The sequence below is a fragment of the Quercus lobata genome, chromosome 5 (genome assembly GCF_001633185.2).
Source record: "Quercus lobata isolate SW786 chromosome 5, ValleyOak3.0 Primary Assembly, whole genome shotgun sequence".
Classification (NCBI taxonomy): Eukaryota; Viridiplantae; Streptophyta; class Magnoliopsida; order Fagales; family Fagaceae; genus Quercus; species Quercus lobata.
The window spans coordinates 45100318-45110647 of NC_044908.1; the positions used below are offsets into that span (position 1 = coordinate 45100318).

Genomic DNA, 10330 nt, shown 5'->3' on the forward strand with positions numbered 1-10330 from the left:
TCCGATCCGTAAGTTTTTTTTTATTTTTTTATTTTTTTTATTGATCTATACTCATTGTGCAAGGAATGTTCCATCTCCATCACCATATCCCAATCCAATGGTACTCTCCCTCTCTCTCGATTGCATCCCACTCAAGGTTTTTTTTTTTTTTTTTTTTTTTTTTTTGGTTCTGTGATTTTATGAATTTAGTTAATTCATTGGGTGTTTGAATTGGTATTAATTTATTGTGTTTAAATTATTGTGTTTTTGGTTAATTTATTGTGTTTTTTTTTTTTTTTTTTGGTGTTTGAATTGGTATTGGATTTTGAGGTTTAATTCAGCAAGCTAGTGTGAGATTCCGACTGTGCACCAAAAATTGGAACTATTATTTTTGATTCATTGGTAAGTTATACATGCACTCAGTGACTAAAGATTGTACTATAATTGCAGTGATAGACTAATAGGATAGTTAGGGTAGTTTAGCTCTTGAAACTTGATATCTCATTCAGTTAATTTTCATCCTGAAAATTCATTTACCTTTATGATTAGTGGACACCTTTGAAATTGATGGGTGGGATGGAGGTTTTCATCTCATAAAAAATGGAATAAGGACCTCCCATGTGAATTTAAGGTCTGTGTGTGTGTTCATCAAAGTGTATGTCTATGGGTAGTATATTTAGAAAGAGCTACTGCATAATGCTTTGATACAACACTCAGATAACCAACAGAGTTATCCCCTGGCTTAATTGGATCTTTAACTAGAAGCAAGCATTAACACAGCTGAAGGTATTCGTAAAAAAATCAAAAAAGCACAGTTGAATGTAACAAATTATAAATGAATGTTTCCAAATCTAAGGATTGGAAGTTAAATTCTAGTCTACATGTTAAGATACTTGATCACTAAGATGTTTAATGGACCAAATTAATAAAGTTTTATTGTTTGATGCTTGTGATTATTTAAGAATTGATTGCCCCTATATGTTTTCAACCAGCTGCTTTTAGGTTATTTACCTCCTTCTTGTGACCTAAGGGAAAAGGAACTAACTGAGAATCGACAAAAGTATGCAAAGCTGAAAGAGGAGCTTCTCCTGAGTCCTATAAGATGCTTCTTACCAAGCACTTGTTAACAAACTTGTTTATATGCAGATGAATATCTTACATAGATTTACTATTTTGACATTTAAGCCTCTCAGCCTTTTGAGAGGCATGGGGATTTCTATGGAGACATGAAGCCTTTTCTTTTTCAAAGAAAGAGCTTACGTATATGAAGTCTTTTCATTCTAACTGTGTGATTAAAGCAAATTGATTGATCTTGAATATATGATTTGTTAATCATCATTAGGGTGAGATCAAAGAAAGCTGTCTTACATGGTTACTTAGTCATGTGTACAATACACACACACACACACACACACATACACACACACACACACATACATATATAATTTAGTAGTATTGAGTAATTTGGTTGATGGGTATTAGAAGAAGGTGAGTGCTAGAAAAAAAAGTGCATTGTTGAAATAATGCTGAAAAGATGTGGTGTCCTATGACTTGGACAAAAACTTTAGTGCTGCTTTGTTTGAACTAGTTCAATAGTCAATAGGTTTTTGTAGTCTTGGTAATTGGATTAAGGCTTTATCTGGGATTTGATGCTTATGTGTTGGTTTTTCTTAATGATATCAGCTTATCTTGTCAATTTTTTCTTGATAAGTAATTATCTCATGGATGTGTGATGCCTTTAAGGTTATTGATGTGTTTTTTTGTTCCAAGGATTTGTTTGGATGGCCTAGTAATGAACCAATTGTAAAAAGAACAACTAGACCTATTTAATGGTATCAAAATTTCCACTCCTACCTTTATTCTAACAAAATGCATTCTTTATTAAAAAAAGAAGAAGAAGATAAGTGACTATCTTATTCTTCTCAATGCATATTATTTTCCAAAAGTTTCAGGTTCTATATTAAAGATTAAAAGGTGCCTTCTTGCTTGGACTAGGAATTGAGTTTTTGATATATACCGTTGAGACATAGTTGATTGTTGATTTGTGGACTTCTAATGGAGCATTATATCAAAATATGACTTCATTATTTTAGTTTTTATTGCGTTTATGAGTTTTAAAATCCAATCAACTAACTATGTGTTGTGATTAGAATTACTATAATTCATTATTGACTTGGTAAACCATGACAAGGATCCCCTTCTTTACACAATGCCCACTTCCTTTCCAAAACACTATATTGCTAGTCCAAACTTTAATACTGTAATTAGTAGTAACTTAATATATGAAGTGGATTATCTTACAGATTTATGATACTCTACCTTCTAATATTTCTAGTCCAATCCTGTTGTTGACACTTTGCAGCATTTGGACCGTTGATCTCTCATATATACAACTAATTGCATGCAAAGTAAGTTAAATTGGTAAAATAATTAAGGTACTCTCTCTCTCTCTCTCTCTCTCTCTCTCTCGTTGTGGTGGGTTGTTGAATTGGGGCAAGCAGGTGGCCTGCATGGAGTAATAAGGTGGTTTTAGCTGATATTGGAAGTGTTGACTATTTTGTGTAATATTGGATGATTCTTGTTGAATTGTTTTTATTTGATTGATTCATTTTAGACTATTGCTAGTAATGATGTTATAGTTACCAAATGTATTGATAACTTCTCTATGCGTTTAAATTCATTGTTTTGTTAGGAGCATGGCTAAAAGTGAATGATTAAAGATGATTTGTTTCTTAAATTAAAGTGAAATTGTGTAAATGAAATGTGTGTTAACTCTTGCTTTGTGCTTTCTTGAAATCACATTATAGGTATTTCTTGTAAACCACTTTATAGCAATGGATGGGAGTTGGATGAAAATTACGAATAGAAGATCATGAGAATATTTAGATGAAGTCCAACAGTTTCTGAATTTTGCATCTAACCATGCACACCTAGATGGAACGATTTCATGTCCGTGTAGAAAATGTGTGCATACAAATTTGTGGCCTAATAGATGTTGTATAGGCTCACTTAATGTCAAAAGGGATTTGTAGGGGTTATAACCCTTAGGTTTTTAATGGGCAATCATCATTTGCACAGACTTCTTCTGAAATTCCTAATAGTCATGTCCAAGAAAACCCGATAAAGTATGCCGATCTTCGTGACATGTTGCATGACATGTTTCCCATACAAGATATGACATCTGAGCCAATGGAAGAAGTCCCTATTGTACAACAACCCACAAAAGATCCTGCAGAAGGTCCTAATGAAGATGCACTTTGGTTTATGAAATTGCTTGAAGATGCTAATCAACCTTGTTATAAAGGTTGTAAACTTTTTAACAAATTGTCAGTCATTGTGCATTTGTACCACATGAAGTGTCTTAAAAGTTGGACCAACAAATCATTTACCATGTTGTTGCAATTTTTGCTTGATTTTCTTCCTTCAAATGCTAAGTTGCCAAAATATTGTTATGAGGCTAAGAAGATTATTAAGGATTTGGGCTTCAGCTATGAGAAGATTCATGCTTGTCCTAAAGATTGTATTTTATATTGGAAGGAGAATGCCAACCTTGAAGCTTGTCCAAACTGTAACTGTCACGCCCCAAACCCGATACTCGGATTTGTGACCATGACTGACATGCTAATATCAAGCCTAAACCTGATATTAACAAGAACCAACTTAAACTTTTACAAAACTTTTCCAAAAGCTTCTATTTTTATTTTCAGAATAATTTTGTTGCTTCTCTACTTCTTGATATCACTTTTCACTTGATAGTCAGAGCATCTATACTGTACTCAAAATATAACACAATCCACCAATCATTTAATTTCCACACTTTCACATAATACATCTCTTAATACTTTAAGATACACAACTTTCTTTTGATCCTAAAATACACAATAACTATAAAGCTAAACGTCAGAATGCTAATTTAGGATCTATACATATCAAACTAAAACCAGCTCCTTTCAAAACTCGTCTAAGGCTCCCTCTGCTCCAAAATAAAACCTGCTAACTGAAAGAGTGGAAGGGGTGAGCTACACAGCTCAGTAAAGGTAAGATATATGAGAATTCAATAAGGATGCATTTTCATAGGAAAATAATTGTTCTCCCTTTTCTTATCAGCTTGATATTACCAAAACCTTTCGGATTAAACTTCTATCATTTTATACAAAGTCACCACATATATTCTCATTACAAAATAATCATTTTAACGTAAATCAATTATTCGGCAACTTTGTATTAAACTAGAAACATCTTGACTCAATAAGAAAACCTTTCTTTATAAACCTCTTCTCATAGAATACTATAACTTTCATGATCATAAAACTTAACGTTTCATAAAAACAGATATCTGATACTTTTAAACATAAACTTGTACTTTTATCAGAAACTTTACTTTTATAGCATAACAGAACTTCAGAAACTTTTATCTTTAATGAACAGCTTTTCTTTTCATTAGAAACTTCTTCTTGCCATGAGAGCTTTCACTTTTCACAATGCATTTAAACAAAATAATTCTCTCATGATTAATAACATAACATAGCTGTTCATAACATATTGGTTAGTCCATGTCTGATAAGCTGTACAGAGAAGGCCTCATCACATTTGGAAAACCTCATGTGCATGATATTGTCCCCTTTGAGAGGCCTGATGGCACATCTCCTCCAGGTTTTGTTCCTCCCCGCCGTCCGTACACATTGGGGAGAAGGCCTTAGTCAGATTAGAGTTACGGGCAACCCCATTTCCTCTACTTTAAATGGCCTAGAGTTACGGGCAGCCCCATTTCCTCTACTTTAAATGGCCAAACAGATAACATATTTCCATGGAAAGCCAATAATTAACCCCTACTGGCTGAGTTCAAATTATCAGAGGACATAACCTGAAAACATTTCATACTTTACATCATACTGAAATTTCTTATTTTGCATAACATTTCATAATAATAGCATTTCCATTCTTTTCATTAAACATCATGTTCGTGGAATCAATAATAGCATCAATATGCTTAAATCATATACATAAGTTTTTCGAAAGCTCACGAACATATCATTGTCAGAATAATGATTACATGTCATATCTCTAATCAAAAACATTTTAATGCATAACATACTTTAAAATAACCTCATGACTTACCAAATGCTCATATAACTTATCTCTTACCTGAAAGCAGAGGAACTGAGAGCCTAAAGTCGAAGGAGCTTAGACTTGGATACTGGTAACACCTAAACCATAAATCAAAGCTTATTACTATCCATAATTCTTTACCATAAACTTCACATTCATCTCAAAGCCTATCTCTTAGAATCAAAGAAGTCCTAATCCCACCTCGGCGAGGTTCCCACAAACAAAAATACATTCATCAACAACAAGTACAAAATCCTAGAGAAACCAACATCCTTATATTAATCCCATATCTCTAAAAGAGCTAACTTTATTTCAAAAGGTGCTTTAAGGTCAGAGCAATAATGCATGCATAAATATAAAATCTTTTAAGCATGATCATGTAACTATATACATTCATATGATAATATACAACACGTCGGGCAAAACAGTTTCATACATACAATCGTCTCATGGTTTAGAACCCCTTCCTTTGAGTAATAAACCTCAAAACAAGTTACACAAAATTAATCTATGATCGAGACATACCAAAAGACAAGCATATTAAATTATAGCTCAAAACATTCACCCTAACTTGATAATTAAATCCACAAATTTATACATGGCCCTTACTACTCACTGTTCTATTCCAGCAGCATAGGCTCCATTTGTAAAATACAAACGGGCTGCTCAAACACATCCAATTGTCATGAAAATTTACAGAACTACTCCCCTGTATGTTCAGTATATACCATAAAAATTTCGGAGTCAAAACATAAACCCATGATTTACTAAAAATCACGCAAGACAGTATACTCAGATCTGTCCTGACAGAATTTCATGCAACTTATAAATTAAACCATTATTTTTATATTAATCCAAATGCTGTGAGACCAATTCAATAACAACCATAAGTGTCTTATGTTTCAAAGGAACTATCCCTAGCATCCAAATTCACAAAATACGATTTAATACAGAATTTTCTTGTAGTAAACATCAAATCTGTCACAGAGACAGCTTCAGTACATAATCTTACAAAATCATCAACAAATAGCAATAGGTCTTAATTTAATTTGGGTATTTTTATACCTATATTTAACATACTAAAATATGTTATTAAACATTAAATAAACCATAATTTCATCAAACCTTCAAATCACTAAAACAGAAACACCACTTCAACTTCCAAAAACAGAGCAGAGAACAAAAAGGGAAAGTAAGCAAACAATTATACTATCCAAATACACAAAATCAGATGAGGTTTAATTACTTACCCACACACTTTGAAGATGAAACCTTAAGGCTAATTGTTTAATTCCTTCTTTAAAGAAACTAGAATTTTTGGTGAGAAAGGAAGAGAGATGTTGCCGTGTAAGAAGGGAAGAGGAAAGAAGAACAAAGAAAGGGGAGAAAGGAGTAGAGAAAGAGGAAAGTGAGCTGCTGGACTTCAGATGCAGCAAAATAAACATAAGTCAAATTGACTTTAGGGGTGGGGTACGTGTATGGCTAGGGAAAAACAAATATCACACCCACTCCTCCAAATTTCTTGCATTCACACTTATATATATAATCTTTGCATTCACACTTACTTTTCTACCAAAATAATATCACTTTGCATATGTATATATATATATATATATATATATATATATCTCACAACTTGACCACCTAATATAGTTTTGTACATGCTAAATATATTTTTATAATACAAATAGTCATTTCAATTGTTTATAATCTTTAAAATTCTTATTCAATGACATTACAAAATAATATGTTTATTAAATACTCTTATATTAATTTTTGTAAGTAAGTGGCTTAAAATATTAATAATACTTAACCACTTAAACACATAGTTTAATTATAAAAATTGGATCGGGGTGTTACATCCTTCCCTCCTTAAAAAAAAATTTCGTCCTCGAAAATTATAATAGCAAATATCTGTGTATTACAATAATGTGAAATGATAAATTGAGAAAATCACAAAACATAGTAGAATCACATGGCAAGTCATTTATATACATTACAATTCTTTATCTTATTACAAAATTTCCTTAAGTTATGATACATGCTTTCAACAATTTTCATGCTTGATTAAAAGATACAACACTATATACACATGCAGACAAGTACTAAGAGCACATGTCACTAACATATATTCAATCTAAGAATACAATTAAGAAATTCTTTCATGCACCGATCAAAATTTATAATATCAATACCTATAATATCAATATAAACAACGGATTAAAAAGAAAAGATCTTAATTGTGACAATCAAATATTAAAAATCATTCACTTGTCAAAATTTTTGTAACTTGAGCTACACATTATATTTCAAGAGGTACAATAGAATGAATCAATCAAATGAGGTCAATTCCTCAAATTCAAAGAATTTCTTAGAAAGCATCCATTTAGCATATATCTCTCCTTTTTTAAAAAAAATGATATATAACATTATACATTATCAACAACCAAAAACTTATCAAAATTCACTCTGAAAACCCCCTTTTTTTTTCTTTTTCTTTTTTTTTTTTTAAATAAACTTCATCAAATAATATCATCACTAGTGATGTTAAGTGATATTAAAGTAATACGTTGTCAATAACTTGTTTAACCACACGTGAGCTCAACGGCAGTTAACAAATTACCTGACCAAGGAATAGGCAAAATAATCATTTTATGTCACCCTACATAAGGTTAGTTGGCAAATGACTTAGCAGACCACACGTGGCCAGCGGTGTTCAACTAAATCAGTCCATACCAACATTAGGAAGGCTGACTACAATAAAATAAGATAGACAAAATTTTCAAAACATTTAATAACTCACTCTTAAAAACTCCTTTCTTTCTTAAACAGTTTAATAAGCAATTCCAAGTAAACATTATAATCATTGTTTTTTTTTTTTTTTTTTTTTTTTTTTTTTTTTTTTTTTTTTTTTTTTTTTTTTTTACATTTCAAAAATCAAAATAATCATTGTTTTACATTTCAAAATTTAAAATGGAATCCTCCTCATTGAAGTATAAACATATTACTACCACACTATAGTTTACTTGAGGTATCTCATAAGTTCACTTGTACTAGAAAAGAGAGAGGGCACAATTATTATGTTCATGTTAATCATAGCTTACCAAAACCCTAGTTATTCTTGAATCCTAACTTCTCTGTCTAAAGCTTTAATCCCTTAACCTGTAAATTATCCCAACCCTAAGAGTACCACAAGCACTCATAGACAGGTCTTTCAACCTGCCCAAAGGCATTGTCAGTATGATTATTAGAGTGGTCACAATTCATGCATACTATCAAAATTCTTTAGAGCCAGAAGAATCATATTAACTTCAAGAAGATTACTAACTCCAGAATATGCAAGGTCAAGTTGCTTTTTAGATGCCAACCCAAAAAAATTCAGAACCTTAAACAAAGGGAGAGAATTTCCAAAACTGATTTGTTTGTTATGCCAAGAGAGCCCTAGATTGCAAAAGGGAATAACACCAAATAAAGTTTGCAAAAGAAAAATTACACAAGGATTGAAACAACATGAGACCATAGGTGACACATGATCCTAGAAGTTTAAACCTTGTAGAATATGCATTTAAGTGAATTACAGAACAATTTCCCAACCAACCTTAATAGTGTTCAAATAAGGCCATAAAAGCACAATGTCCATGGCAATAATGCTGATTTAATGTTTAATATAGTAAATACCCATGTAGCATTTACGAAGCATCATGTTAAAATAATAAAGAAGAAAGGAAGGGCAAAGGAGATAAGCACATCCTTAGGTAGCACTAGCAGCCAACAAACAAATAATCTACAACCTTAATTTCCCTCATTTCACTATTCTTTTACAATTTGTAATGGGAAACTTTGTCTCAACTCTACATGAAAACTCAAAAAAAAATGTAGTACCTCAATTGACACATGCAATTGTTATACAAGAGCAGATGCATGTTAACAAGCATAATTTTTGAATATACTATGAATATATATACACTTTTTAGGATCGTGGCCAATTTCTTAGTATATGTCCACCATGCACATCTAAAGTGAACTCGTTAAAAATTAATACCTTATGAATAATGCCAGAAAATGTTATCATAAAAAATAACTTTGTCAAAGATTGGACACATAATGGAGAAAAACAGTGCAAGGAACATGAAAGAATAAATAAATAAAAACTTTACAAATTTGAGTCCAATTAAAAACTGAATAACCCCAAGACATCAATTTTGAATCACAGAGTACCTAACAGCGGTTATTTTATATCATACTTGAACAAGCCAAAACACTCATTCTGACAAAATCATGTGCCATACAACTACTTAAACCTTCCAACACCTCAAAAATGTATGTTGCACTAAATTTACTAAGTTAATAGCAATTGTAATAAACAAAATCTTTGGTAAAAAAATTTCCTCGGCTAAAGGTTTAACAAACTTACTCTACCATGTATGCTCCCTTTTTGAATGTCATAGTAATACAAAGAATCAGATCACCAAACAACAGAAAAGACTGAAGTAATGTAGTTATTTATTTATTTATTAAGGGCTTTAAGATTTGGCTTCCATTTAGGCGGTCAAATCTACTTATTAATAAAAATACATCACATATCTTGTCTGTGCTCCATTTTCATTTTTCTAGTCAAATAGAGAAGCCAACCACAATTTCTTTATTCAGAGATATACAGAATATATCAAACCCAACGTTAGCCTACTATGATTCCATAGTACTCTAACCAAGATGATTCCAAAGGTTTCTATGGAACAAAAAATGATGAAAGTGATCTCTTTGACCTGTGTGAAAAACAAGACAGACCACAAAACACAAATGTAGCAAACATCGTAATACAAATAAAAAAAGAGCTAAAACCATAGCAATACTGAGCATGCTTTCATAATTCAAAATATCCAAAAATGATAGTAGACATCAGAGAATAAGCCAACAATCAAACAATTCAAACATCTCAGAAGAGATGTACCCTACTTGTCTACCCTTAACTACCCAATCTTAATATCTTACTCTGAAGATCAACACTTAGAGTCTACAAAATCATAACCTTTGCTCTGATACCACAACTGTCACGCCCCAAACCCGATACTCGGATTTGTGACCATGACTGGCATGCTAATATCAAGCCTAAACCTGATATTAACAAGAACCAACTTAAACTTTTACAAAACTTTTCCAAAAGCTTCTATTTTTATTTTCAGAATAATTTTGTTGCTTCTCTACTTCTTGATATCACTTTTCACTTGATAGTCAGAGCATC

General features: G+C 31.7%; 1 long non-coding RNA gene across 1 annotated transcript; it reads right to left on the bottom strand.

Moving 5' to 3' along the window:
- Positions 1 to 3745: 3745 nt before the first annotated feature.
- LOC115988473 lies at positions 3746 to 6632 on the bottom strand. The gene is made up of 3 exons (XR_004091526.1): positions 6339 to 6632; positions 5125 to 5186; positions 3746 to 3976 (listed from the first exon to the last, which is right to left on the bottom strand). It is a non-coding gene; the product is annotated as an uncharacterized LOC115988473 (long non-coding RNA).
- Positions 6633 to 10330: the final 3698 nt, after the last annotated feature.